This window comes from Acipenser ruthenus, unplaced genomic scaffold, assembly GCF_902713425.1.
Source record: "Acipenser ruthenus unplaced genomic scaffold, fAciRut3.2 maternal haplotype, whole genome shotgun sequence".
Taxonomy (NCBI): Eukaryota; Metazoa; Chordata; class Actinopteri; order Acipenseriformes; family Acipenseridae; genus Acipenser; species Acipenser ruthenus.
In genome coordinates, this window is record NW_026707381.1 from 1 (window position 1) to 27,795 (window position 27,795).

A 27,795-nucleotide genomic window follows, 5' to 3' on the forward strand; every position below is an offset into this window, starting at 1 on the left:
CAAATCTCCAAAATAGGCTTTCACTAAATTTGTTATTGTCATCGGTACACTGAAAAAATCAAATGCTGCCCAAAGTAGTTCATGTGGCACTGAACCATATGCATTAGCCAAATCCAGGAATGTCACATGGAGCTCCTTCCTCTCCTTTTTAGCTGATTGAATTTGTTGCCAGATCACATTGATGTGTTCTAAGCAACCTGGGAAACCTGGAATGCCCGCTTTTTGTATTGAAGTGTCAATGAAGCAGTTCTTTAATAGGTAAGCTGACAATCTCTGAGCAATAATGCTGAAGAAAATCTTGCCTTCTACGTTTAATAGGGAAATGGGACGAAACTGACTGATGCTTGTAGAATCTTTTTCTTTAGGTATAAAGACTCCACCTGCTCGGCGCCATGCTCTTGGTACAACCTGTTTTTCCCATGCCACTTTCATCAATTTCCACAGAATTCGTAGAACTCCTGAAGCACTCTTGTACACTCTGTACGGAACTCCATTAGGCCCTGGAGATGATGAAGCCCTTGCTTTTTTCACAGCTTGCTCTATTTCTTTCCACTTAGGTGCACAGTCCTCCATTTGGTATTCTGGTGGATTGATAGGTGGGATGTCTGACGGAATTGACATAGGCTCCTGCCTTTTTGAATCTGTATGTGTTTCCTCCAAATATCTCTCCAGCTCAACCTTAGATGCTTTTAGTGTGCCATTCTTCTCACTGGTGAATAACTTCTTTACAAATTTGAATGGGTCTTTATAAAAGTTAGCTCTCGCACGCTCCTTCTTTTTGTAGCGTTTCCGTAGGCGCTCAGCTCTGCGCAATGTTGCAAGCTTATCTTTTATGACCCTTTGTAAGAGATTGAGTCCCTCCTTCTGACTTTGTTCTGCTCTTCTCCATTGGTTCCTCAGCTGTCTCCTTTCTCTAACTAAGCGTTCAATCTCCTGCTGCCGTCTAGACTTTCCAGGAATAGTTTGTACTTTTTCCTTCCTTTTTTCAACTCCAAACCTCTCACTTCCATATGCGTAGATGATGTCCCCAAATTTATCCAGCTTCTTTTCAACTGTTCCACTTAATCTTTCCAATGCAACGCAGAGATCTGTGTTTACTGTGTCCCATGCAGTTTTCTCACAAGCTCTTGGCCATTTAACTCCAGGCTTGTGCCCGTTGAGGTTCTTTTCTCTCTTATGCTGGTTTGTCTGACCGGGTTCACAAGGATCATTAGGTTCATCACTAACTGTGTCCATGCAAGTCCTCCTCACATCTGTGACAGGGGTGCTGATATCCTGCGAACTGTGGTTTGCTTCCTGTCGCTGGATTTCATTCGACTGACTTGACTGACTTCGTAAGAAGTACTGATCAATGCGAGGCCCTTGTCCCTTCTCCCTCAAGCATTTCATTCTCCCTTGATGAATCTTCAAACCCCTGACCGTTGTCGCCTTGCTCCAGCCGCAGACACAAACCTGGAGTTCCATGTCTTTGTTAACTGCAGATCTTGAACTAGTCTTTTGTGAAGTACTCTCCATACTCATATCCGTTTCCGTTCCTAAGTCGTTAACCGTGTTGTCCAACGTTGAGTCATCTTCCGCCCCCGCTCTCGCAGACTCTAGGGGTATTTTTCTCTTTAATTTCTTAGAAGCCTTGGGCGGGTGTCTCCAGCATCCTGTAAACACAGAGCTGGATACTGCCGACAAGGGTAGCTAACCCTTACCAGCCCCAATGGGGTCTCTTTCCTCCTGTCAGCTGTCTCTCCAGGCTGTCACAAGGTCTTTCCCTTGTTGCCAGCTGCACTATTCACAGCAGTCACTGGACGTATCCAGATCTTCATGATTTCCATTACACGAGAGTAGATGTTAAAACTTCATGCTGATTTGAACTCGGCTCTCGCCAAGATAAGCACCAACTAAGACGTAGCTTTACAGTAAACTAATGTGATCCATATGCGTCTCCATCCATTTACGTTTCCTTCCATATGATGATGTAGATATCCTTCTGTCTGGTGTTAATGGCTGAAGTGTAATGCTGGCTCCAGGGATCAGCTTATTTTGCCTCCCTGGCGCATCAGCACACACAACGGCTGCGATGCTGGCTCCGGGGATCAACCAAAGTGCGGCCTCCCCAGCGCATCAGCATGACAACCGTCTGGATTGAGCTAAGTAGGGTACATCTCTGGGGTTTTCAAGTGGGCACCTTCCATCCTCAGTGTTTCGTCGACTAGCCCACGACACCTCAAGAGGGCTCGACGGTGATTCTGGCGTCCCAGCATCACCCCCCTCCGTCCCCCACTCAACTCAGCCCAGCTTACTTACCTGTCCCCAGCCAGAATCTTTCCGTCTCAACCACAGCCAGTTGCTGCTCCTCTCTGCTGCTTCAGATAAGTTCTTCACTGTGCGACGCAACTCTTGGCCACTGAATCCGACGTCTCTGAGAAACCGGGTTGTAGAGTGTGCCACAAATCCTCGACAACCCACTTCCACTGGGTAAACCCGAACTCTCCATCCTCGCTGTTCCGCTTCAGTGGCTAGTTGAGCATACCGCAGTTTCTTCCTCTCATACGCCTCATCTACAGCGTCCTCCCATGGCACTGTTAACTCTACCAGGTGAACAAGGCGTGCTGATCCAGACCACAAGACAATATCTGGTCGAAGGTTAGTGGTGGCAATCTCAGGTGGAAAAATAAGCCGTTGACCAACATCTGCCAGCATATTCCAGTCTCTAGCAGCTTCCAGTTGTCCTGGGCGAGGATTGGTTTTAACACCTTTTCTTGGTGGTTGCTCTCCTGGGCGGAGGAATGTTGTCTTTTGTGTGTAATGTTTTGATGGAACAGGTGGCAACTTATTGGTCATGTTACGCTTGTCTTCCAATGCTAAGGCCAAACATCGCAGCACCTGGTCATGGCGCCAAGTAAACCGTCCTTGGCTAAGAGCCACCTTACATCCTGTCAAAATGTGCCTTAATGTTGCAGGTGATGAACACAAAGGACATGAGGGATCCTCTCCTACCCAGAGGTTTAGGTTCTGTGGTGATGGGAGAACATCATATGTTGACCTGATGAGGAAACTGATCCTGCTCTGTTCCATTGACCATAGGTCTTGCCAGCCAATCTTGCGTTGTTCCACACTCTCCCATCTCATCCATTCTCCCTGTTTGGCCTGGGAAATGGCCTTTATACACCTCATCCTCTCCTCCTGCTTTTGCACCTCGTTGACTACCAGCTTCCTTCTTTGAGCTGGGGCCGCCTTGTGCCATGTAGGAGGAGTTGAACTGAAACCAAGACCCCCTCTTCCATGCTGAACTTGCCCCATGATATCACCAATTCGAAGGGCAGCCTTTGCATCTTCCACAGCTTTCTTTGCCGCCCACTTTCTTCCAGTTTTCAACACAGGTGCTGCCTCCCTTACGCATTTATCGCGTGACTCTACTAATGTCATTTCCAGTCTGACCTTGGCGCACTTAAACTCCTCGGTAAGAGCAGAGACTGGTAGCTGCAGTATTCCTTTACCATAAAGTCCCACTCTGCTGAGGCAGCGTGGAACTCCCAACCATTTCCTGATGTATGAACTGATTAAAGCTTCCAGCTTCTCTACTGTTGTCAAAGAAACCTCGTACACAGTCAGTGGCCACAGCAACCTCGGCAGTAGACCAAACTGAAAGCACCAGAGTTTTAGTTTACCTGGTAGAGCGCAGCTGTCTATGCTCTTCAACCCTTCCACTGCTTGTTGTCTAACTTCTCCCACACGAACTGTGTCCTTTAGATCCCCGTCGTACCATCTCCCAAGACTCTTCACTGGCTTCTCAGACACTGTTGGTATTGCCTCACCATTAATGAAGAATGTTTTATCTACTACTTTGCCTTTAATTATAGAGATGCTCCTTGATTTAGTGGGCTTGAATTGCATTCGTGCCCATTCAATGTTATTGGTTAATTTGCCCAATAATCGATTAGTGCAGGCTACTGTTGTAGTCATGGTTGTCATGTCATCCATGTATGCTCGAATTGGTGGTAGTCGCATTCCAGAAGCCAAGCGCTCTCCTCCTACTACCCATTTTGATGCCCTAATGATTACTTCCATTGCCATGGTAAAAGCCAGTGGAGAAATGGTGCATCCTGCCATTATTCCAACCTCTAGGCATTGCCATGTAGTGCTGAATTCTGAAGTTGAAAAACTGAATTGCAAATCTCCAAAATAGGCTTTCACTAAATTTGTTATTGTCATCGGTACACTGAAAAAATCAAATGCTGCCCAAAGTAGTTCATGTGGCACTGAACCATATGCATTAGCCAAATCCAGGAATGTCACATGGAGCTCCTTCCTCTCCTTTTTAGCTGATTGAATTTGTTGCCAGATCACATTGATGTGTTCTAAGCAACCTGGGAAACCTGGAATGCCCGCTTTTTGTATTGAAGTGTCAATGAAGCAGTTCTTTAATAGGTAAGCTGACAATCTCTGAGCAATAATGCTGAAGAAAATCTTGCCTTCTACGTTTAATAGGGAAATGGGACGAAACTGACTGATGCTTGTAGAATCTTTTTCTTTAGGTATAAAGACTCCACCTGCTCGGCGCCATGCTCTTGGTACAACCTGTTTTTCCCATGCCACTTTCATCAATTTCCACAGAATTCGTAGAACTCCTGAAGCACTCTTGTACACTCTGTACGGAACTCCATTAGGCCCTGGAGATGATGAAGCCCTTGCTTTTTTCACAGCTTGCTCTATTTCTTTCCACTTAGGTGCACAGTCCTCCATTTGGTATTCTGGTGGATTGATAGGTGGGATGTCTGACGGAATTGACATAGGCTCCTGCCTTTTTGAATCTGTATGTGTTTCCTCCAAATATCTCTCCAGCTCAACCTTAGATGCTTTTAGTGTGCCATTCTTCTCACTGGTGAATAACTTCTTTACAAATTTGAATGGGTCTTTATAAAAGTTAGCTCTCGCACGCTCCTTCTTTTTGTAGCGTTTCCGTAGGCGCTCAGCTCTGCGCAATGTTGCAAGCTTATCTTTTATGACCCTTTGTAAGAGATTGAGTCCCTCCTTCTGACTTTGTTCTGCTCTTCTCCATTGCTTCCTCAGCTGTCTCCTTTCTCTAACTAAGCGTTCAATCTCCTGCTGCCGTCTAGACTTTCCAGGAATAGTTTGTACTTTTTCCTTCCTTTTTTCAACTCCAAACCTCTCACTTCCATATGCGTAGATGATGTCCCCAAATTTATCCAGCTTCTTTTCAACTGTTCCACTTAATCTTTCCAATGCAACGCAGAGATCTGTGTTTACTGTGTCCCATGCAGTTTTCTCACAAGCTCTTGGCCATTTAACTCCAGGCTTGTGCCCGTTGAGGTTCTTTTCTCTCTTATGCTGGTTTGTCTGACCGGGTTCACAAGGATCATTAGGTTCATCACTAACTGTGTCCATGCAAGTCCTCCTCACATCTGTGACAGGGGTGCTTATATCCTGCGAACTGTGGTTTGCTTCCTGTCGCTGGATTTCATTCGACTGACTTGACTGACTTCGTAAGAAGTACTGATCAATGCGAGGCCCTTGTCCCTTCTCCCTCAAGCATTTCATTCTCCCTTGATGAATCTTCAAACCCCTGACCGTTGTCGCCTTGCTCCAGCCGCAGACACAAACCTGGAGTTCCATGTCTTTGTTAACTGCAGATCTTGAACTAGTCTTTTGTGAAGTACTCTCCATACTCATATCCGTTTCCGTTCCTAAGTCGTTAACCGTGTTGTCCAACGTTGAGTCATCTTCCGCCCCCGCTCTCGCAGACTCTAGGGGTATTTTTCTCTTTAATTTCTTAGAAGCCTTGGGCGGGTGTCTCCAGCATCCTGTAAACACAGAGCTGGATACTGCCGACAAGGGTAGCTAACCCTTACCAGCCCCAATGGGGTCTCTTTCCTCCTGTCAGCTGTCTCTCCAGGCTGTCACAAGGTCTTTCCCTTGTTGCCAGCTGCACTATTCACAGCAGTCACTGGACGTATCCAGATCTTCATGATTTCCATTACACGAGAGTAGATGTTAAAACTTCATGCTGATTTGAACTCGGCTCTCGCCAAGATAAGCACCAACTAAGACGTAGCTTTACAGTAAACTAATGTGATCCATATGCGTCTCCATCCATTTACGTTTCCTTCCATATGATGATGTAGATATCCTTCTGTCTGGTGTTAATGGCTGAAGTGTAATGCTGGCTCCAGGGATCAGCTTATTTTGCCTCCCTGGCGCATCAGCACACACAACGGCTGCGATGCTGGCTCCGGGGATCAACCAAAGTGCGGCCTCCCCAGCGCATCAGCATGACAACCGTCTGGATTGAGCTAAGTAGGGTACATCTCTGGGGTTTTCAAGTGGGCACCTTCCATCCTCAGTGTTTCGTCGACTAGCCCACGACACCTCAAGAGGGCTCGACGGTGATTCTGGCGTCCCAGCATCACCCCCCTCCGTCCCCCACTCAACTCAGCCCAGCTTACTTACCTGTCCCCAGCCAGAATCTTTCCGTCTCAACCACAGCCAGTTGCTGCTCCTCTCTGCTGCTTCAGATAAGTTCTTCACTGTGCGACGCAACTCTTGGCCACTGAATCCGACGTCTCTGAGAAACCGGGTTGTAGAGTGTGCCACAAATCCTCGACAACCCACTTCCACTGGGTAAACCCGAACTCTCCATCCTCGCTGTTCCGCTTCAGTGGCTAGTTGAGCATACCGCAGTTTCTTCCTCTCATACGCCTCATCTACAGCGTCCTCCCATGGCACTGTTAACTCTACCAGGTGAACAAGGCGTGCTGATCCAGACCACAAGACAATATCTGGTCGAAGGTTAGTGGTGGCAATCTCAGGTGGAAAAATAAGCCGTTGACCAACATCTGCCAGCATATTCCAGTCTCTAGCAGCTTCCAGTTGTCCTGGGCGAGGATTGGTTTTAACACCTTTTCTTGGTGGTTGCTCTCCTGGGCGGAGGAATGTTGTCTTTTGTGTGTAATGTTTTGATGGAACAGGTGGCAACTTATTGGTCATGTTACGCTTGTCTTCCAATGCTAAGGCCAAACATCGCAGCACCTGGTCATGGCGCCAAGTAAACCGTCCTTGGCTAAGAGCCACCTTACATCCTGTCAAAATGTGCCTTAATGTTGCAGGTGATGAACACAAAGGACATGAGGGATCCTCTCCTACCCAGAGGTTTAGGTTCTGTGGTGATGGGAGAACATCATATGTTGACCTGATGAGGAAACTGATCCTGCTCTGTTCCATTGACCATAGGTCTTGCCAGCCAATCTTGCGTTGTTCCACACTCTCCCATCTCATCCATTCTCCCTGTTTGGCCTGGGAAATGGCCTTTATACACCTCATCCTCTCCTCCTGCTTTTGCACCTCGTTGACTACCAGCTTCCTTCTTTGAGCTGGGGCCGCCTTGTGCCATGTAGGAGGAGTTGAACTGAAACCAAGACCCCCTCTTCCATGCTGAACTTGCCCCATGATATCACCAATTCGAAGGGCAGCCTTTGCATCTTCCACAGCTTTCTTTGCCGCCCACTTTCTTCCAGTTTTCAACACAGGTGCTGCCTCCCTTACGCATTTATCGCGTGACTCTACTAATGTCATTTCCAGTCTGACCTTGGCGCACTTAAACTCCTCGGTAAGAGCAGAGACTGGTAGCTGCAGTATTCCTTTACCATAAAGTCCCACTCTGCTGAGGCAGCGTGGAACTCCCAACCATTTCCTGATGTATGAACTGATTAAAGCTTCCAGCTTCTCTACTGTTGTCAAAGAAACCTCGTACACAGTCAGTGGCCACAGCAACCTCGGCAGTAGACCAAACTGAAAGCACCAGAGTTTTAGTTTACCTGGTAGAGCGCAGCTGTCTATGCTCTTCAACCCTTCCACTGCTTGTTGTCTAACTTCTCCCACACGAACTGTGTCCTTTAGATCCCCGTCGTACCATCTCCCAAGACTCTTCACTGGCTTCTCAGACACTGTTGGTATTGCCTCACCATTAATGAAGAATGTTTTATCTACTACTTTGCCTTTAATTATAGAGATGCTCCTTGATTTAGTGGGCTTGAATTGCATTCGTGCCCATTCAATGTTATTGGTTAATTTGCCCAATAATCGATTAGTGCAGGCTACTGTTGTAGTCATGGTTGTCATGTCATCCATGTATGCTCGAATTGGTGGTAGTCGCATTCCAGAAGCCAAGCGCTCTCCTCCTACTACCCATTTTGATGCCCTAATGATTACTTCCATTGCCATGGTAAAAGCCAGTGGAGAAATGGTGCATCCTGCCATTATTCCAACCTCTAGGCATTGCCATGTAGTGCTGAATTCTGAAGTTGAAAAACTGAATTGCAAATCTCCAAAATAGGCTTTCACTAAATTTGTTATTGTCATCGGTACACTGAAAAAATCAAATGCTGCCCAAAGTAGTTCATGTGGCACTGAACCATATGCATTAGCCAAATCCAGGAATGTCACATGGAGCTCCTTCCTCTCCTTTTTAGCTGATTGAATTTGTTGCCAGATCACATTGATGTGTTCTAAGCAACCTGGGAAACCTGGAATGCCCGCTTTTTGTATTGAAGTGTCAATGAAGCAGTTCTTTAATAGGTAAGCTGACAATCTCTGAGCAATAATGCTGAAGAAAATCTTGCCTTCTACGTTTAATAGGGAAATGGGACGAAACTGACTGATGCTTGTAGAATCTTTTTCTTTAGGTATAAAGACTCCACCTGCTCGGCGCCATGCTCTTGGTACAACCTGTTTTTCCCATGCCACTTTCATCAATTTCCACAGAATTCGTAGAACTCCTGAAGCACTCTTGTACACTCTGTACGGAACTCCATTAGGCCCTGGAGATGATGAAGCCCTTGCTTTTTTCACAGCTTGCTCTATTTCTTTCCACTTAGGTGCACAGTCCTCCATTTGGTATTCTGGTGGATTGATAGGTGGGATGTCTGACGGAATTGACATAGGCTCCTGCCTTTTTGAATCTGTATGTGTTTCCTCCAAATATCTCTCCAGCTCAACCTTAGATGCTTTTAGTGTGCCATTCTTCTCACTGGTGAATAACTTCTTTACAAATTTGAATGGGTCTTGTGGTGTGGCAAGCATAGTCCAATTGTTTCCATTTGCTCTGCGTATATGCATGGTTGTCCACAATCAACACGCAGAGGGTTACAAACTCTGAGGATATCACGTTTGCAGAAAGTGGCTGAATAAAGAAGTCTGCACATCTGCACCTTCAAACCGGCTGGGAAAGATATGCAAATACTGACATGTTACCTATGATGCGCAAGGATGACACGCAAATTCGTGAAGCGTTCCACATTTTGGTCTTTTTTGTCGTTGGGAATAGTACTGTACCTGCCTTGGAATAACTACCCTGGTAGAATCCGAAACATTGAAGCTGAACCTGAACCCCAATCCTAACCCAAGCCCAAAACCAAACCCAAACCCTAATTTGATTAGAGGAGCACCCTCAAAATGGAGCGAGGTAACCAGTGGTGTACCACAGGGATCAGTATTAGGACCTCTGCTATTCCTAATCCACGTTAATGATTTAGATTCTGGTATAGTAATGTCACAGGTGACAGTGAACTAGTTATTCCATGTAGTAAAACATTGGACTCCTTTGCATGGAGGATCTCAGTAAGCTACAGTGCACGGTTCATCAACTGATTCAGATTCATTTATGTTAAGTTTGCTACTGATGATGTGGAAAAGAACAGTAATTGAGTGCCCAAAAATATGAATCACAGTGAGTTTTGACCTCCTTTAGAATTCTGGATGGAGCGCATACCTTGCAAAATGACCCGGTGTGAACAAAAGGAAATATATAGAAGTAATATGTACAGCTAAACGTGTCCAAGTATCTTATAGGAATGAAGTCAGACCATGGAAATCCACACCTGTGCTGGAGAAACATTGGATCAAGGGACTTCTTGTGGAAACAACTAGAGCGAAACCTGGTACAGAAGCTGAATCCTGCTGGGAACACATGGATATGCTGGACATGTCCTAGGCGATTTCAAATATGGAATGTACTTTGACATAAAAATGAAGTGTTAGAGGTTTTTTGAAGGAAGGATAAAGAGGGAGTATCCATGTACCGCCAGCAGGTGGCTCTCTTGCTCCATGAAATAGGTCAGTCTACACATGTTTTTAATTAAGTACTTAGTAATCTCGGAATAAAAAAGCACCATTCCGGCTAAAAGTGAACGTTAATCACACCTACAAACAAGATAAGAAAGAGATTCTTTACCACAAATAAATGAACATTAAAACTGAACAGCCAAGGTCTTAAGAAAAAACCTGTCTCAGCTGGATTTTGTATGAACAAAGAACAGGGTCAAGCCTAGTTCAGTCATTATAAAAAATATAAGAGTTGAATGCAGTTATACTGGCCTGTATTTGGATTTAAATCTTAGAGGGATTCACCAAAGAAATAAAGTGATATTATAAATTCTAGCAGCAACTGTTAAACTGAAGTAAAATAATTAAGTTTTTCTTGAAATGCCACATTCATAGTTAAAAAGGTTCAGTGATAATTTACACTGTTTATAGTTTATAATGGTCAAAGACTAGTAATTAGACACAAAGGTATTGTAAATTAATAAAATAAATGATTAAAACCTTTTTTTAGACAGCATGGTATTTGAAACTAAAACTAATTATTTGATTTCATAAGGTTAATAGTATGTTTTAAGTATTTGCTATAATAAGAAAACATATTATTTAAACTGACAAGTATTATTGCTTGTTCATGACTTTACTGTATTAATAAGAAGATTAAAAGCTGGAAGCAGTATTCGATTTAATTAAAAGGGAAAGTGGTACAGTTTATTTCTCCTTCTATTGAACAACAAGACCTCTAGACATTATGATATCCATTGAATTATAGAATTTTAAGGGTGTTGTGTTATGTTTTTGTGTTAAGTTTGTAATAATATACTATAATGTACCTTGTTGTTAATCCACTATACTATTGTCTAATGATGGTAGATGGAGTCCTTATAATGTGGTTCTTTGAAACTGCTCTATTGCTAAAAGGGGCCTCTCTCCTTATCCCGATGAACAGGCTGTAGAGAAAGGAGGGGGTCTTATTGCATTCTACGCTAGCAAAGCTGCAAGTCTTGTAGATTTGCAATTTAGGGTTTATGGAATTAGTGGTTTAGCACAGATAAGAATATATCTTGAAATAATATGCAAAAATGATGGCTTAACAGACATTGATAGGTCATAGATCTAAAAAAGTGTTTGCACAGACTTTGGCATTGAAAAAACAAGACTCTGGAAAACTGCTTGGAATAGCATATTTAGAAGTCAGATACAGGTCAGAGCCTGGTTAGTGCATCTTTTAAGGGATAAATAATTCTAATGAAAACTATTACCACTTAAACTTAGTGAAACTAATTGACTTAAATACTGCACGAGACAATCTTTTGTCAAATCCTCTGTTAGACAATGGTATATGGAATTAAAACTGACTCATTAACAAAATGATGAAACAATATGAGGTTAAAAGAAACACATGCCTTTAATTTAGCAAAATATAATGAATTAGAAGATGATGTCACATATTAAGAACATCTCTCATATATAACACATATATAAAAATAGTGTTTTGCATGCACATATAAACAGTAGTGTTTTTATATTATATTATAAACCAAGATCCTGGGAACTTTGGTTCACTTAACTTTTCAGATAAAGGAGGGGCTCGGAGGAAAACAAGGAATGAGATCATAGAGTTGGACAAATGTGAAGTTTTGAATTCATTCAGTACATGACACCTATTCATTCTGAAAAGTTAGTCCGGAACTTTTGAAAACCATTATTTGTAAAAGGGATAAGAGCTGTCTCACCAGATTAATGATTGGATTTAATTGAGGCGTCCCATGTATTCCAATGGGACGAAAAACCTATATAACTCCTAAGTAATTACAGTGGAGTACCACACTCATCCCAGACAGGGTAAGGTGGTCCATCTTCTGCAAACTTTAAATACATAAGTCTGTCAATTTCTTGGGTGCTATATTAGTCATCTGGATATATTGCGGGTCAAGAGCGTAATAAAAATACCCCACAAGGAGTAGTAACATCTCTGTCCTCCTAACGTCTCCCCTGAGATAAGAGTGTATACTGAGCTAAATGGAACAGAGTACGTACAGAAATCTGAACCTACGGATTTTGTGACAGTAAGCAAACTTGTTAAATTTGCATATCTCCCAGCTGTCTCTCTGATGTATAGCTGTGCTCACTTCTTTATTAAACGTGAGTTTAAACTGTTGTTATTATTATTATTATTATTAATATTATTACCTCTGACCGTATAACCTGGCATCATTCACTCCTGTTCCTGGAAGAATGGCCTCCAGCTGAGGTAGTTTCATCAGTAATTTCTTGTAACTGTTTTTAAACTAGATGACCACTACATCGTGTCTAAAGGTATAATTGCAAGAACTGTGTAGTTCTGTATTCCTAATAATCATTGAGTGCAATTCTTAAACCCTAACTCTGACCCTAGCCCCGAGTATTAAGCCCCCTCCTCTGAGGTGTCAGTTGCATTCCGCGCTGTGATACGAAACGGGACCCTGGTCAACCTGCAAGTCTTTTGGTATGCTGGCCAATCCGGAGGGCTCAACATCATAGGTAACATGTCAGTATTTGCATATCTTTCCCAGCCGGTTTGAAGGTGCAGATGTGCAGACTTCTTTATTCAGCCACTTTCTGCAAACGTGATATCCTCAGAGTTTGTAACCCTCTGCGTGTTGATTGTGGACAACCATGCATATACGCAGAGCAAATGGAAACAATTGGACTATGCTTGCCACACCACAAGACCAATCGCTCTTTAGCCACTCGCTGCACATAGAGGCGCATCAGCTAAGCACCGTGCGTTCGTTAGGGCAGCACATATACTAAAATTGGAACGATACAGAGAAGATTAGCATGGCCCCAAATGGAGATTAGATAAAGGGGTATTCAGAACAGAAAATAGGAGGGTCTGGACCAGCTTCCCAGTAATGTTTTTGAAGCTGACACCCGGGGATCCTTCAAGAAGCTGCATGATGAGATTCTGGGGTCAATAAGCTACTAACAACCTATTGAGCAAGATGGGCTGAATGGCCTCCTCTCGTTTGTAAACTTTCTTATGTTCTTATGTTCTTAACACTAACCCCGGCTATTAAGCCTATCTCCATCTGAGGTGCAGTAACATTCTGCACCAACAGAGGGGGTGGGACCCTGGTCAACCTTCTACGTAACGGGTCAGTATTTGCATATCTCCCAGCTGTCTCTCTGATGTATAGCTGTGCTCACTTCTTTATTAAACGTGAGTTTAAACTGTTATTCTTATTATTAATAATATTATTACCTCTGACCGTATAACCTGGCATCCTTCACTCCTGTTCCTGGAAGAATGGCCTCCAGCTGAGGTAGTTTCATCAGTTATTTCTTGTAACTGTTTTTAAACTAGATGACCACTACATCGTGTCTAAAGGTATAATTGCAAGAACTGTGTAGTTCTGTATTCCTAATAATCATTGAGTGCAATTCTTAAACCCTAACTCTGACCCTAGCCCCGAGTATTAAGCCCCCTCCTCTGAGGTGTCAGTTGCATTCCGCGCTGTGATACGAAACGGGACCCTGGTCAACCTGCAAGTCTTTTGGTATGCTGGCCAATCCGGAGGGCTCAACATCATAGGTAACATGTCAGTATTTGCATATCTTTCCCAGCCGGTTTGAAGGTGCAGATGTGCAGACTTCTTTATTCAGCCGCTTTCTGCAAACGTGATATCCTCAGAGTTTGTAACCCTCTGCGTGTTGATTGTGGACAACCATGCATATACGCAGAGCAATTGGAAACAATTGGACTATGCTTGACACACCACAACACCAATCGCTCTTTAGCCACTCGCTGTACATAGAGGCGCGTATCAGGTAAGCACCGTGTGTTCGCTACGGCAGCACATATACTAAAATTGGAACGATACAGAGAAGATTAGCATGGCCCCTGCGCAAGGATGACACGCAAATTCGTGAAGCGTTCCACATTTTGGTCTTTTTTGTCGTTGGGAATAGTACTGTACCTGCCTTGGAATAACTACCCTGGTAGAACCCGAAACATTGAAGCTGAACCTGAACCCCAATCCTAACCCAAGCCCAAAACCAAACCCAAACCCTAATTTGATTAGAGGAGCACCCTCAAAATGGAGCGAGGTAACCAGTGGTGTACCACAGGGATCAGTATTAGGACCTCTGCTATTCCTAATCCACGTTAATGATTTAGATTCTGGTATAGTAATGTCACAGGTGACAGTGAACTAGTTATTCCATGTAGTAAAACATTGGACTCCTTTGCATGGAGGATCTCAGTAAGCTACAGTGCACGGTTCATCAACTGATTCAGATTCATTTATGTTAAGTTTGCTACTGATGATGTGGAAAAGAACAGTAATTGAGTGCCCAAAAATATGAATCACAGTGAGTTTTGACCTCCTTTAGAATTCTGGATGGAGCGCATACCTTGCAAAATGACCCGGTGTGAACAAAAGGAAATATATAGAAGTAATATGTACAGCTAAACGTGTCCAAGTATCTTATAGGAATGAAGTCAGACCATGGAAATCCACACCTGTGCTGGAGAAACATTGGATCAAGGGACTTCTTGTGGAAACAACTAGAGCGAAACCTGGTACAGAAGCTGAATCCTGCTGGGAACACATGGATATGCTGGACATGTCCTAGGCGATTTCAAATATGGAATGTACTTTGACATAAAAATGAAGTGTTAGAGGTTTTTTGAAGGAAGGATAAAGAGGGAGTATCCATGTACCGCCAGCAGGTGGCTCTCTTGCTCCATGAAATAGGTCAGTCTACACATGTTTTTAATTAAGTACTTAGTAATCTCGGAATAAAAAAGCACCATTCCGGCTAAAAGTGAACGTTAATCACACCTACAAACAAGATAAGAAAGAGATTCTTTACCACAAATAAATGAACATTAAAACTGAACAGCCAAGGTCTTAAGAAAAAACCTGTCTCAGCTGGATTTTGTATGAACAAAGAACAGGGTCAAGCCTAGTTCAGTCATTATAAAAAATATAAGAGTTGAATGCAGTTATACTGGCCTGTATTTGGATTTAAATCTTAGAGGGATTCACCAAAGAAATAAAGTGATATTATAAATTCTAGCAGCAACTGTTAAACTGAAGTAAAATAATTAAGTTTTTCTTGAAATGCCACATTCATAGTTAAAAAGGTTCAGTGATAATTTACACTGTTTATAGTTTATAATGGTCAAAGACTAGTAATTAGACACAAAGGTATTGTAAATTAATAAAATAAATGATTAAAACCTTTTTTTAGACAGCATGGTATTTGAAACTAAAACTAATTATTTGATTTCATAAGGTTAATAGTATGTTTTAAGTATTTGCTATAATAAGAAAACATATTATTTAAACTGACAAGTATTATTGCTTGTTCATGACTTTACTGTATTAATAAGAAGATTAAAAGCTGGAAGCAGTATTCGATTTAATTAAAAGGGAAAGTGGTACAGTTTATTTCTCCTTCTATTGAACAACAAGACCTCTAGACATTATGATATCCATTGAATTATAGAATTTTAAGGGTGTTGTGTTATGTTTTTGTGTTAAGTTTGTAATAATATACTATAATGTACCTTGTTGTTAATCCACTATACTATTGTCTAATGATGGTAGATGGAGTCCTTATAATGTGGTTCTTTGAAACTGCTCTATTGCTAAAAGGGGCCTCTCTCCTTATCCCGATGAACAGGCTGTAGAGAAAGGAGGGGGTCTTATTGCATTCTACGCTAGCAAAGCTGCAAGTCTTGTAGATTTGCAATTTAGGGTTTATGGAATTAGTGGTTTAGCACAGATAAGAATATATCTTGAAATAATATGCAAAAATGATGGCTTAACAGACATTGATAGGTCATAGATCTAAAAAAGTGTTTGCACAGACTTTGGCCTTGAAAAAACAAGACTCTGGAAAACTGCTTGGAATAGCATATTTAGAAGTCAGATACAGGTCAGAGCCTGGTTAGTGCATCTTTTAAGGGATAAATAATTCTAATGAAAACTATTACCACTTAAACTTAGTGAAACTAATTGACTTAAATACTGCACGAGACAATCTTTTGTCAAATCCTCTGTTAGACAATGGTATATGGAATTAAACCTGACTCATTAACAAAATGATGAAACAATATGAGGTTAAAAGAAACACATGCCTTTAATTTAGCAAAATATAATGAATTAGAAGATGATGTCACATATTAAGAACATCTCTCATATATAACACATATATAAAAATAGTGTTTTGCATGCACATATAAACAGTAGTGTTTTTATATTATATTATAAACCAAGATCCTGGGAACTTTGGTTCACTTAACTTTTCAGATAAAGGAGGGGCTCGGAGGAAAACAAGGAATGAGATCATAGAGTTGGACAAATGTGAAGTTTTGAATTCATTCAGTACATGACACCTATTCATTCTGAAAAGTTAGTCCGGAACTTTTGAAAACCATTATTCGTAAAAGGGATAAGAGCTGTCTCACCAGATTAATGATTGGATTTAATTGAGGCGTCCCATGTATTCCAATGGGACGAAAAACCTATATAACTCCTAAGTAATTACAGTGGAGTACCACACTCATCCCAGACAGGGTAAGGTGGTCCATCTTCTGCAAACTTTAAATACATAAGTCTGTCAATTTCTTGGGTGCTATATTAGTCATCTGGATATATTGCGGGTCAAGAGCGTAATAAAAATACCCCACAAGGAGTAGTAACATCTCTGTCCTCCTAACGTCTCCCCTGAGATAAGAGTGTATACTGAGCTAAATGGAACAGAGTACGTACAGAAATCTGAACCTACGGATTTTGTGACAGTAAGCAAACTTGTTAAATTTGCATATCTCCCAGCTGTCTCTCTGATGTATAGCTGTGCTCACTTCTTTATTAAACGTGAGTTTAAACTGTTATTATTATTATTATTATTATTAATATTATTACCTCTGACCGTATAACCTGGCATCATTCACTCCTGTGCCTGGAAGAATGGCCTCCAGCTGAGGTAGTTTCATCAGTAATTTCTTGTAACTGTTTTTAAACTAGATGACCACTACATCGTGTCTAAAGGTATAATTGCAAGAACTGTGTAGTTCTGTATTCCTAATAATCATTGAGTGCAATTCTTAAACCCTAACTCTGACCCTAGCCCCGAGTATTAAGCCCCCTCCTCTGAGGTGTCAGTTGCATTCCGCGCTGTGATACGAAACGGGACCCTGGTCAACCTGCAAGTCTTTTGGTATGCTGGCCAATCCGGAGGGCTCAACATCATAGGTAACATGTCAGTATTTGCATATCTTTCCCAGCCGGTTTGAAGGTGCAGATGTGCAGACTTCTTTATTCAGCCACTTTCTGCAAACGTGATATCCTCAGAGTTTGTAACCCTCTGCGTGTTGATTGTGGACAACCATGCATATACGCAGAGCAAATGGAAACAATTGGACTATGCTTGCCACACCACAACACCAATCGCTCTTTAGCCACTCGCTGCACATAGAGGCGCATCAGCTAAGCACCGTGCGTTCGTTAGGGCAGCACATATACTAAAATTGGAACGATACAGAGAAGATTAGCATGGCCCCAAATGGAGATTAGATAAAGGGGTATTCAGAACAGAAAATAGGAGGGTCTGGGTCAGTAGCCTGGCCAGGTCAAAACTTCATTTCCCATAGTTCCTTGCAACCACCCTCTGTCCATCCTCTCTCCCCATTGGCTCATTCAGATTTCCACCCCTCCAATCTCAGAGCTCCTTAGTAGCCAGCACCTGTATTAAAGCTGGCTAATCAGGCCTGAGGGAGACTCCCTTTCTTAGAGGAATCCATTAAACTACAGCATTTTCTCTACTTAAATTTCAGTGAATCCATTAACATCCTTAGATAATTCCAGTGCATCCGTTTATTTTCTTTTGTTGCTGCACGTTGTCTAAGCTGCTCTTTTTGTTTTCACTGTTACTTGTTTAAGTTTAGCTGTTTTTCTAGGTCTGTTTAGTGTTTGTTGTTTTATGTGTTACAGTCTCCATTTTTTCCTGATCCTCCTGATTTTTTTCCAAACAACTGTTCACCATTCAACTCAACACTACTGGACAGTCTCAACAATTTCAACGTACTCAATGTTTTCAACTTTCTACAATCACCATCATTTTGGGACACTTTGCTGGACTGCCTTATTTGTGGGTGAGATCATTTCTTTTTTGTTTGGATTTTTTCTACTTTAATTTGATACTTTGTGGCCTATATTTTTTGTTATTTTGTTACTTTGTATGGATTTCAATTACCCTGCTATTACTGGACTTGTTGGGCCTACCTGTCATTCTCCCACCATCTTTTGTCTATCTGTGTGTGTTGTGTTTGTGAGTGTGGGTTTATTGGAGACCCTCCGGACACTACATTCATTTCTGTTTGGTGATACCGTTTAGCCTTTTGTTTGTTCCTACATGCTTATCTGTACCAGCTTTTCTTACCTGTTACCTGCAATTATTTGAATTACTTTCTTATCATTATTCATTTCATTCATTTGTTCATTTTTTCATTTGTTGACATTATTGTTCACAATAATAAACCGATTGTTCGTGAAATTGACACCTCTGACGTCCCTGCTTTTGCTGTCTGTCACTCTTGCTGACTTATTTAGCTATAGGAATAGGGCCAGTAGTATCTCCTTAGGGAGGACAGTGCAACTGCTTCTCAGTTGTGCAGAGTGATCGTTACAGAATTGGTGGCCCGTACGGGGACCCTTTGTGTCATTAAATTCATATCTAAATTCATCAGTTTAAATTGTTGGGAACTTAATGTCAGAAATGGAAAATCAGACCTTGACTTCGCTAAACTTCTCTGAGATTGGAGATAGACCCCATGTGACTATCAGAGAGCCTATCACAGAGAGAACCACCCGCATTAGTGACCTGTACATTACACAGGAAGGGGCAGATCTTTCTGGAGGCGATGATGATGAAGGGAACCTTACTGACAGCGTTGCGATAGGGCAATTGACTGAGCACTGTTCCCATCTCACTGACCGTGTTGAGCAACTGGAAACACAGCTGTCTGAGTTACAGGAGAGCAGCATTAATCATGAACAGGTCCTGCGAGGTTACATCGAAGGACGCTTCACAGATATGGAGAATCGAAGGCAAGAGGCCCTTGACGAAATGGATCTGGAAGTGGTGAAGTGCCTGAAACGCCGCGATGTGCTGTGGGGAGAAGAGCTGAAGAAACTCTTCAAAAAGACCAGCACCCCTCGTCTACCACTTTCTTTGCCGTCTCTCTCCTCTAGAAAGCGGTCTGCACCACAACAATTCTCCTTTGATGGTGGGTCTGCTGATTACCATGGCTCCAGAACTGAAGGAAGTCTTTCCCAAGCAAAGCTGCCCATTAAAATCAACTTCCCAGAGTTTGGCAGGGAGGCCAGCAGCGATGCCATTGACTTCCTGGACAAATGTGATGAATTCCTAGCGCTACGACCCATGACACCAAATCAGATCCTGGCAACCATGTCCAGTGTGCTGAAAGGCTCAGCAAAGAGCTGGTGGGTTGCAGAGCGCAAGGGAATCCACTCCTGGGAACAGTTCAAGACTGTCTTCCGTCAAGCCTTTCTGCCGTCTGACTTCCAGACCGAAGTGGAAGACCTACTCCGCTCCAGAGTCCAGCTGCCTGACGAGCGAATCCTTGACTTCGCCTATGACTACCGTGCCCTATGTCTGCGCTGGAAGCCAGACTTGGAGGAGACTGAGTTGGTTTGTCGCATTCTAAACAGCTGTAATCCCAAACTGGCAAGCTGCCTTAGGGGAACAGTGAAGACAGTGGCAGAACTGGTGCGCATCGGGACCCAGGTGGAGAGAGACAACGCTGCCCAGCGGGAATACTGGGTCAAGTCAAACTCCAGCAAAGCCGTTCAGGACAAGAGGAGCCAGAAAGGAGCTACGAAGAAGCCGGCAGAGGTCAGCATGGTGAGAAGCCAGGAGAAGAAAAATATAGTTCCTGCTGCAAGCCTGACTCTGCTGATCGTGGATGTGGGCGTTCGAGGGCTCCAAGGGCCTGCAGTCCTGGACACTGGGAGCACCTTCACTCTAATGAGAGAGAGTCTCTGGAGGAAGATCGCTCATCCAGGGGAAGAGCTGGAGTCTGCACAGGACCAGTATTTCATGCTGGCGGATGGACAGTCACACCAGGCCAAAGGTCAAGTTCGCCTCACTTACCTTCTCCACGGAGAGATCTGGTTTCTAGGCACATATATCCTACAGGATCATCACCTGACGTTTCCCCTTGTTCTAGGCTTGGATTTCCTGGAGAAAACTCATACCCAGATTGACATTGTCAATAGGCAGTATGGTGTCAAACATCAGAAGGATTTCTCCTACCATCCTTTTTTGCCACGGTATGAGGGGGAAGCTTCCTGGGATAGGTCCTTATCGAGTGTCAGCCTCTACTTCCATACATCTTGCCAGCCACCTACCACCTCTGATCCAAAGCCATGCCAACCGGCGAAGGTGACCATGACCATCACTTCAGCTGAACCATCTCCTGTCGAGCAACAACTCCAGAACCTCCAGCAAAAGTGGTCTTCAGTCTGTACTGATAAGTTGGGAATGACCACCGTCACCCGTCACTCCATCTCCACTGAGGACGAAGTCCCTGTTCGGGGTCGACTGTATAGAGCGTCTCCACTGAAGAAGGCTTTAATCAAGGAACACGTCCAAGACATGCTTCTGGACGGAGTTATAGAACCATCTAACTCCCCATGGTCCTCTCCAGTGGTGCTCACAGAGAAGAAAGATGGTGGTTACAGGTTCTGTGTGGACTACAGAAAGCTGAATGCAAAGACTGTCTTTGATGCATATCCCATGCCCCTCATTCATGACATCCTGGAGTCCCTGAGTGGTGCTGCGGTATTCAGTTCCCTTGATCTACGCTCGGGTTACTGGCAAGTGGCGATGGACTCAGCAAGTAGAGCGAAGACTGCGTTTACTACACCCTTTGGATTTTATCAATTTAATGTAATGCCTTTTGGGTTAAAAAATGCTGCAGCCACTTTTCAACGGCTGATGGAGAGAGTGTTAGGAGACCTCCGAGGGAAGATCTGTTTCGTCTACATAGATGACATCATTGTCTATTCACCAAACTCCGCACAGCATCTTCAAGACCTCGAAGCTGTCTTCCACAAACTTCATCTGGCCCGTCTTACTCTCAATCTCAAAAAATGCCACTTCTTCAAACACACTCTCCATTTCCTTGGTCATGTGGTTTCAGGTGAGGGTGTAGCTGCTGATCCCCACAAGCTCCAAGCCATCCAGGAATATCCCATTCCTACCAACTTGAAGGAGGTTCAACGGTTCCTAGGTTTGGCAGGGTGGTACCACAAGTAAATCCCCAGGTTTGCGGATATTGCTGCCCCACTTAACAACTTGAAAAAGAAAGATGTCCCCTGGAAATGGACAGGAGAGTGCCAGAAGAGTTTCAAACTCCTCCAAGAAGCTTTGATCAGTCCTCCAGTCCTCGCTCACCCGGACATCAACAAGACGTTCCGAGTCTTTACTGATGCCAGCGATGTAGGACTTGGAGCGGTTCTGACTCAGCTAGAAGGAGATGATGAGAAGGTAATAGCCTACGCCTCCAAATTACTGAACTCTGCCGAAAAAAAACTACTCCACATCTGAAAAGGAGTGTCTCGCTGTCGTGTGGGCAGTAGAAAAATGGCGGCATTATCTGGAGGGGATGGAGTTTGAGGTTGTCACTGACCACGCTGCACTCTCCTGGGCATTCAATAACCCAAAAACCTCTTCCAGACTGACCCGCTGGACTCTTCGCCTACAACAATTCACTTTTACCGTTATTTACAGGAAAGGTAGTCTGAATCTTGTACCTGATGCACTCTCCAGAGCTCCACTTGTACCACCTTCAACTCCTTCTGCATCAGTGTGTGCTAGCATGGATCTTCCCACCACCATGGACCAGATTGCGGCCGCTCAGTCCAAAGACCCAGCTATCTCTGACATCATCAATGACATTGCTTCCAATACTGCCAATGATAACCGCATCTCCTTCATCCAACAGCAGGGACTTGTGTATCGCCGGGTGCCCATTCCTAAACAAGGATTCCGATACCAGCTGGTTATTCCGGAACAGCTGACGGATTCCTTCCTCCACTACTACCATGACAACCCTTTGGGAGGTCACCTGGGCAGGATGAAGACCCTGTTGCGCATGCTGGAGGTTGCATGGTGGCCCTCCATCCGTAAAGATACATGGCACCACATAAAGGAGTGTCAAACCTGCCAGAAGTACAAACCGTCCAACACCAAACCTGCAGGTCAACTCCAGTCCACTACTGTGAAGGAGCCCGGAGAGATGCTGGGTCTGGACCTAATGGGACCTTTCCCCAGAAGTAAAAAAGGTAACACTTACATCCTGGTCATTGTTGATTACTTCACAAAGTGGGTTGAGCTGTTTCCATTGCGGGACAGTAAGACCACCAAGATTGTGAATATTTTGACGCAGGAAATATTCACTCGATGGGGAACACCGCAACACATTCTTTCAGACCGTGGACCTCAGTTCACGAGCCAGCTACTCGCAGAGGTGTGCAAGACCTGGGGAGTAGTACAAAAACTCACCACCAGCTACCACCCACAGACCAACCTGACAGAACGCGTGAACCGCACCTTAAAGACCATGGTTGCATCTTTCGTCGGGAAAAACCATCAGCTGTGGGATCAGTGGCTACCCGAGTTTCGTTTCGCCCTCAACACCGCCAAACATGAAACCACTGGCTTCTCTCCTGCAGTACTAGCGCTCGGAAGGACCATCAGAGGCCCATTGGACCGATTAATCGCTGTTGCTCCTGCTCCATCCACCGATCCCTACCAACTGCTAGATCGCCAGCAGCAGATTGCCGAAGAGGTGAGGGATCACGTTGCCAAAGCTCAAAAACGGCAAGCTCGGAATTACAATGCCCGGAGAGCACACTGTCAGTATGAAGAAGGTGAGTTAGTCTGGATAAGATCTCACCCCTTATCTGATGCCTCCGGAAAGTTTTCCGCAAAACTTGCCCCTAAATGGTTTGGGCCAGCTCTTGTAACCAAGAGACTTGGACCCAACAACTACAAAGTCAAGTGGGGGGAGCCAGATTATTTCAAAGAGGATACTGTCAATATTGTTAATTTAAAACGCTACTATGGCGTTCATCCCTTGCACCTCCAGTGTGGGGGGGGGGGAATATGTAGCAATTCCCATGCTACATAATATGGGTGTAAGTCTCACCCACCTGTCCCTTTAATTAGGGTCAGTAGCCTGGCCAGGTCAAAACTTCATTTCCCATAGTTCCTTGCAACCACCCTCTGTCCATCCTCTCTCCCCATTGGCTCATTCAGATTTCCACCCCTCCAATCTCAGAGCCCTTAGTAGCCAGCACCTGTATTAAAGCTGGCTAATCAGGCCTGAGGGAGACTCCCTTTCTTAGAGGAATCCATTAAACTACAGCATTTTCTCTACTTAAATTTCAGTGAATCCATTAACATCCTTAGATAATTCCAGTGCATCCGTTTATTTTCTTTTGTTGCTGCACGTTGTCTAAGCTGCTCTTTTTGTTTTCACTGTTACTTGTTTAAGTTTAGCTGTTTTTCTAGGTCTGTTTAGTGTTTGTTGTTTTATGTGTGACAGTCTCCATTTTTTCCTGATCCTCCTGATTTTTTTCCAAACAACTGTTCACCATTCAACTCAACACTACTGGACAGTCTCAACAATTTCAACGTACTCAATGTTTTCAACTTTCTACAATCACCATCATTTTGGGACACTTTGCTGGACTGCCTTATTTGTGGGTGAGATCATTTCTTTTTTGTTTGGATTTTTTCTACTTTAATTTGATACTTTGTGGCCTATATTTTTTGTTATTTTGTTACTTTGTATGGATTTCAATTACCCTGCTATTACTGGACTTGTTGGGCCTACCTGTCATTCTCCCACCATCTTTTGTCTATCTGTGTGTGTTGTGTTTGTGAGTGTGGGTTTATTGGAGACCCTCCGGACACTACATTCATTTCTGTTTGGTGATACCGTTTAGCCTTTTGTTTGTTCCTACATGCTTATCTGTACCAGCTTTTCTTACCTGTTACCTGCAATTATTTGAATTACTTTCTTATCATTATTCATTTCATTCATTTGTTCATTTTTTCATTTGTTGACATTATTGTTCACAATAATAAACCGATTGTTCGTGAAATTGACACCTCTGACGTCCCTGCTTTTGCTGTCTGTCACTCTTGCTGACTTATTTAGCTATAGGAATAGGGCCAGTAGTATCTCCTTAGGGAGGACAGTGCAACTGCTTCTCAGTTGTGCAGAGTGATCGTTACAAACTTTCTTATGTTCTTATGTTCTTAACACTAACCCCGGCTATTAAGCCTATCTCCTTCTGAGGTGCAGTAACATTCTGCACCAACAGAGGGGGTGGGACCCTGGTCAACCTTCTACGTAACGGGTCAGTATTTGCATATCTCCCAGCTGTCTCTCTGATGTATAGCTGTGCTCACTTCTTTATTAAACGTGAGTTTAAACTGTTATTCTTATTATTAATAATATTATTACCTCTGACCGTATAACCTGGCATCCTTCACTCCTGTTCCTGGAAGAATGGCCTCCAGCTGAGGTAGTTTCATCAGTTATTTCTTGTAACTGTTTTTAAACTAGATGACCACTACATCGTGTCTAAAGGTATAATTGCAAGAACTGTGTAGTTCTGTATTCCTAATAATCATTGAGTGCAATTATTAAACCCTAACTCTGACCCTAGCCCCGAGTATTAAGCCCCCTCCTCTGAGGTGTCAGTTGCATTCCGCGCTGTGATACGAAACGGGACCCTGGTCAACCTGCAAGTCTTTTGGTATGCTGGCCAATCCGGAGGGCTCAACATCATAGGTAACATGTCAGTATTTGCATATCTTTCCCAGCCGGTTTGAAGGTGCAGATGTGCAGACTTCTTTATTCAGCCGCTTTCTGCAAACGTGATATCCTCAGAGTTTGTAACCCTCTGCGTGTTGATTGTGGACAACCATGCATATACGCAGAGCAATTGGAAACAATTGGACTATGCTTGACACACCACAACACCAATCGCTCTTTAGCCACTCGCTGTACATAGAGGCGCGTATCAGGTAAGCACCGTGTGTTCGCTACGGCAGCACATATACTAAAATTGGAACGATACAGAGAAGATTAGCATGGCCCCTGCGCAAGGATGACACGCAAATTCGTGAAGCGTTCCACATTTTGGTCTTTTTTGTCGTTGGGAATAGTACTGTACCTGCCTTGGAATAACTACCCTGGTAGAACCCGAAACATTGAAGCTGAACCTGAACCCCAATCCTAACCCAAGCCCAAAACCAAACCCAAACCCTAATTTGATTAGAGGAGCACCCTCAAAATGGAGCGAGGTAACCAGTGGTGTACCACAGGGATCAGTATTAGGACCTCTGCTATTCCTAATCCACGTTAATGATTTAGATTCTGGTATAGTAATGTCACAGGTGACAGTGAACTAGTTATTCCATGTAGTAAAACATTGGACTCCTTTGCATGGAGGATCTCAGTAAGCTACAGTGCACGGTTCATCAACTGATTCAGATTCATTTATGTTAAGTTTGCTACTGATGATGTGGAAAAGAACAGTAATTGAGTGCCCAAAAATATGAATCACAGTGAGTTTTGACCTCCTTTAGAATTCTGGATGGAGCGCATACCTTGCAAAATGACCCGGTGTGAACAAAAGGAAATATATAGAAGTAATATGTACAGCTAAACGTGTCCAAGTATCTTATAGGAATGAAGTCAGACCATGGAAATCCACACCTGTGCTGGAGAAACATTGGATCAAGGGACTTCTTGTGGAAACAACTAGAGCGAAACTGGTACAGAAGCTGAATCCTGCTGGGAACACATGGATATGCTGGACATGTCCTAGGCGATTTCAAATATGGAATGTACTTTGACATAAAAATGAAGTGTTAGAGGTTTTTTGAAGGAAGGATAAAGAGGGAGTATCCATGTACCGCCAGCAGGTGGCTCTCTTGCTCCATGAAATAGGTCAGTCTACACATGTTTTTAATTAAGTACTTAGTAATCTCGGAATAAAAAAGCACCATTCCGGCTAAAAGTGAACGTTAATCACACCTACAAACAAGATAAGAAAGAGATTCTTTACCACAAATAAATGAACATTAAAACTGAACAGCCAAGGTCTTAAGAAAAAACCTGTCTCAGCTGGATTTTGTATGAACAAAGAACAGGGTCAAGCCTAGTTCAGTCATTATAAAAATATAAGAGTTGAATGCAGTTATACTGGCCTGTATTTGGATTTAAATCTTAGAGGGATTCACCAAAGAAATAAAGTGATATTATAAATTCTAGCAGCAACTGTTAAACTGAAGTAAAATAATTAAGTTTTTCTTGAAATGCCACATTCATAGTTAAAAAGGTTCAGTGATAATTTACACTGTTTATAGTTTTTATAATGGTCAAAGACTAGTAATTAGACACAAAGGTATTGTAAATTAATAAAATAAATGATTAAAACCTTTTTTTAGACAGCATGGTATTTGAAACTAAAACTAATTATTTGATTTCATAAGATTAATAGTATGTTTTAAGTATTTGCTATAATAAGAAAACATATTATTTAAACTGACAAGTATTATTGCTTGTTCATGACTTTACTGTATTAATAAGAAGATTAAAAGCTGGAAGCAGTATTCGATTTAATTAAAAGGGAAAGTGGTACAGTTTTATTTCTCCTTCTATTGAACAACAAGACCTCTAGACATTATGATATCCATTGAATTATAGAATTTTAAGGGTGTTGTGTTATGTTTTTGTGTTAAGTTTGTAATAATATACTATAATGTACCTTGTTGTTAATCCACTATACTATTGTCTAATGATGGTAGATGGAGTCCTTATAATGTGGTTCTTTGAAACTGCTCTATTGCTAAAAGGGGCCTCTCTCCTTATCCCGATGAACAGGCTGTAGAGAAAGGAGGGGGTCTTATTGCATTCTACGCTAGCAAAGCTGCAAGTCTTGTAGATTTGCAATTTAGGGTTTATGGAATTAGTGGTTTAGCACAGATAAGAATATATCTTGAAATAATATGCAAAAATGATGGCTTAACAGACATTGATAGGTCATAGATCTAAAAAAGTGTTTGCACAGACTTTGGCCTTGAAAAAACAAGACTCTGGAAAACTGCTTGGAATAGCATATTTAGAAGTCAGATACAGGTCAGAGCCTGGTTAGTGCATCTTTTAAGGGATAAATAATTCTAATGAAAACTATTACCACTTAAACTTAGTGAAACTAATTGACTTAAATACTGCACGAGACAATCTTTTGTCAAATCCTCTGTTAGACAATGGTATATGGAATTAAAACTGACTCATTAACAAAATGATGAAACAATATGAGGTTAAAAGAAACACATGCCTTTAATTTAGCAAAATATAATGAATTAGAAGATGATGTCACATATTAAGAACATCTCTCATATATAACACATATAAAAATAGTGTTTTGCATGCACATATAAACAGTAGTGTTTTTATATTATATTATAAACCAAGATCCTGGGAACTTTGGTTCACTTAACTTTTCAGATAAAGGAGGGGCTCGGAGGAAAACAAAGAATGAGATCATAGAGTTGGACAAATGTGAAGTTTTGAATTCATTC

At 42.7% G+C, this 27,795-nt stretch overlaps 2 non-coding genes and 2 pseudogenes across 2 annotated transcripts; all 4 read left to right on the top strand.

The window, feature by feature from the left end:
* Positions 1 to 12,873: 12,873 nt before the first annotated feature.
* On the top strand, positions 12,874 to 12,938 carry LOC131725474 (U6 spliceosomal RNA; annotated as a pseudogene).
* A 993-nt stretch (positions 12,939 to 13,931) lies between these two features.
* Positions 13,932 to 14,038, top strand: LOC131725472 (U6 spliceosomal RNA). The gene has a single exon (XR_009320659.1). It is a non-coding gene; the product is annotated as a U6 spliceosomal RNA (small nuclear RNA).
* A 3,562-nt stretch (positions 14,039 to 17,600) lies between these two features.
* On the top strand, positions 17,601 to 17,665 carry LOC131725475 (U6 spliceosomal RNA; annotated as a pseudogene).
* A 7,576-nt stretch (positions 17,666 to 25,241) lies between these two features.
* Positions 25,242 to 25,348, top strand: LOC131725473 (U6 spliceosomal RNA). Its single transcript, XR_009320660.1, has one exon. It is a non-coding gene; the product is annotated as a U6 spliceosomal RNA (small nuclear RNA).
* The last annotated feature ends 2,447 nt before the right edge of the window (positions 25,349 to 27,795 follow it).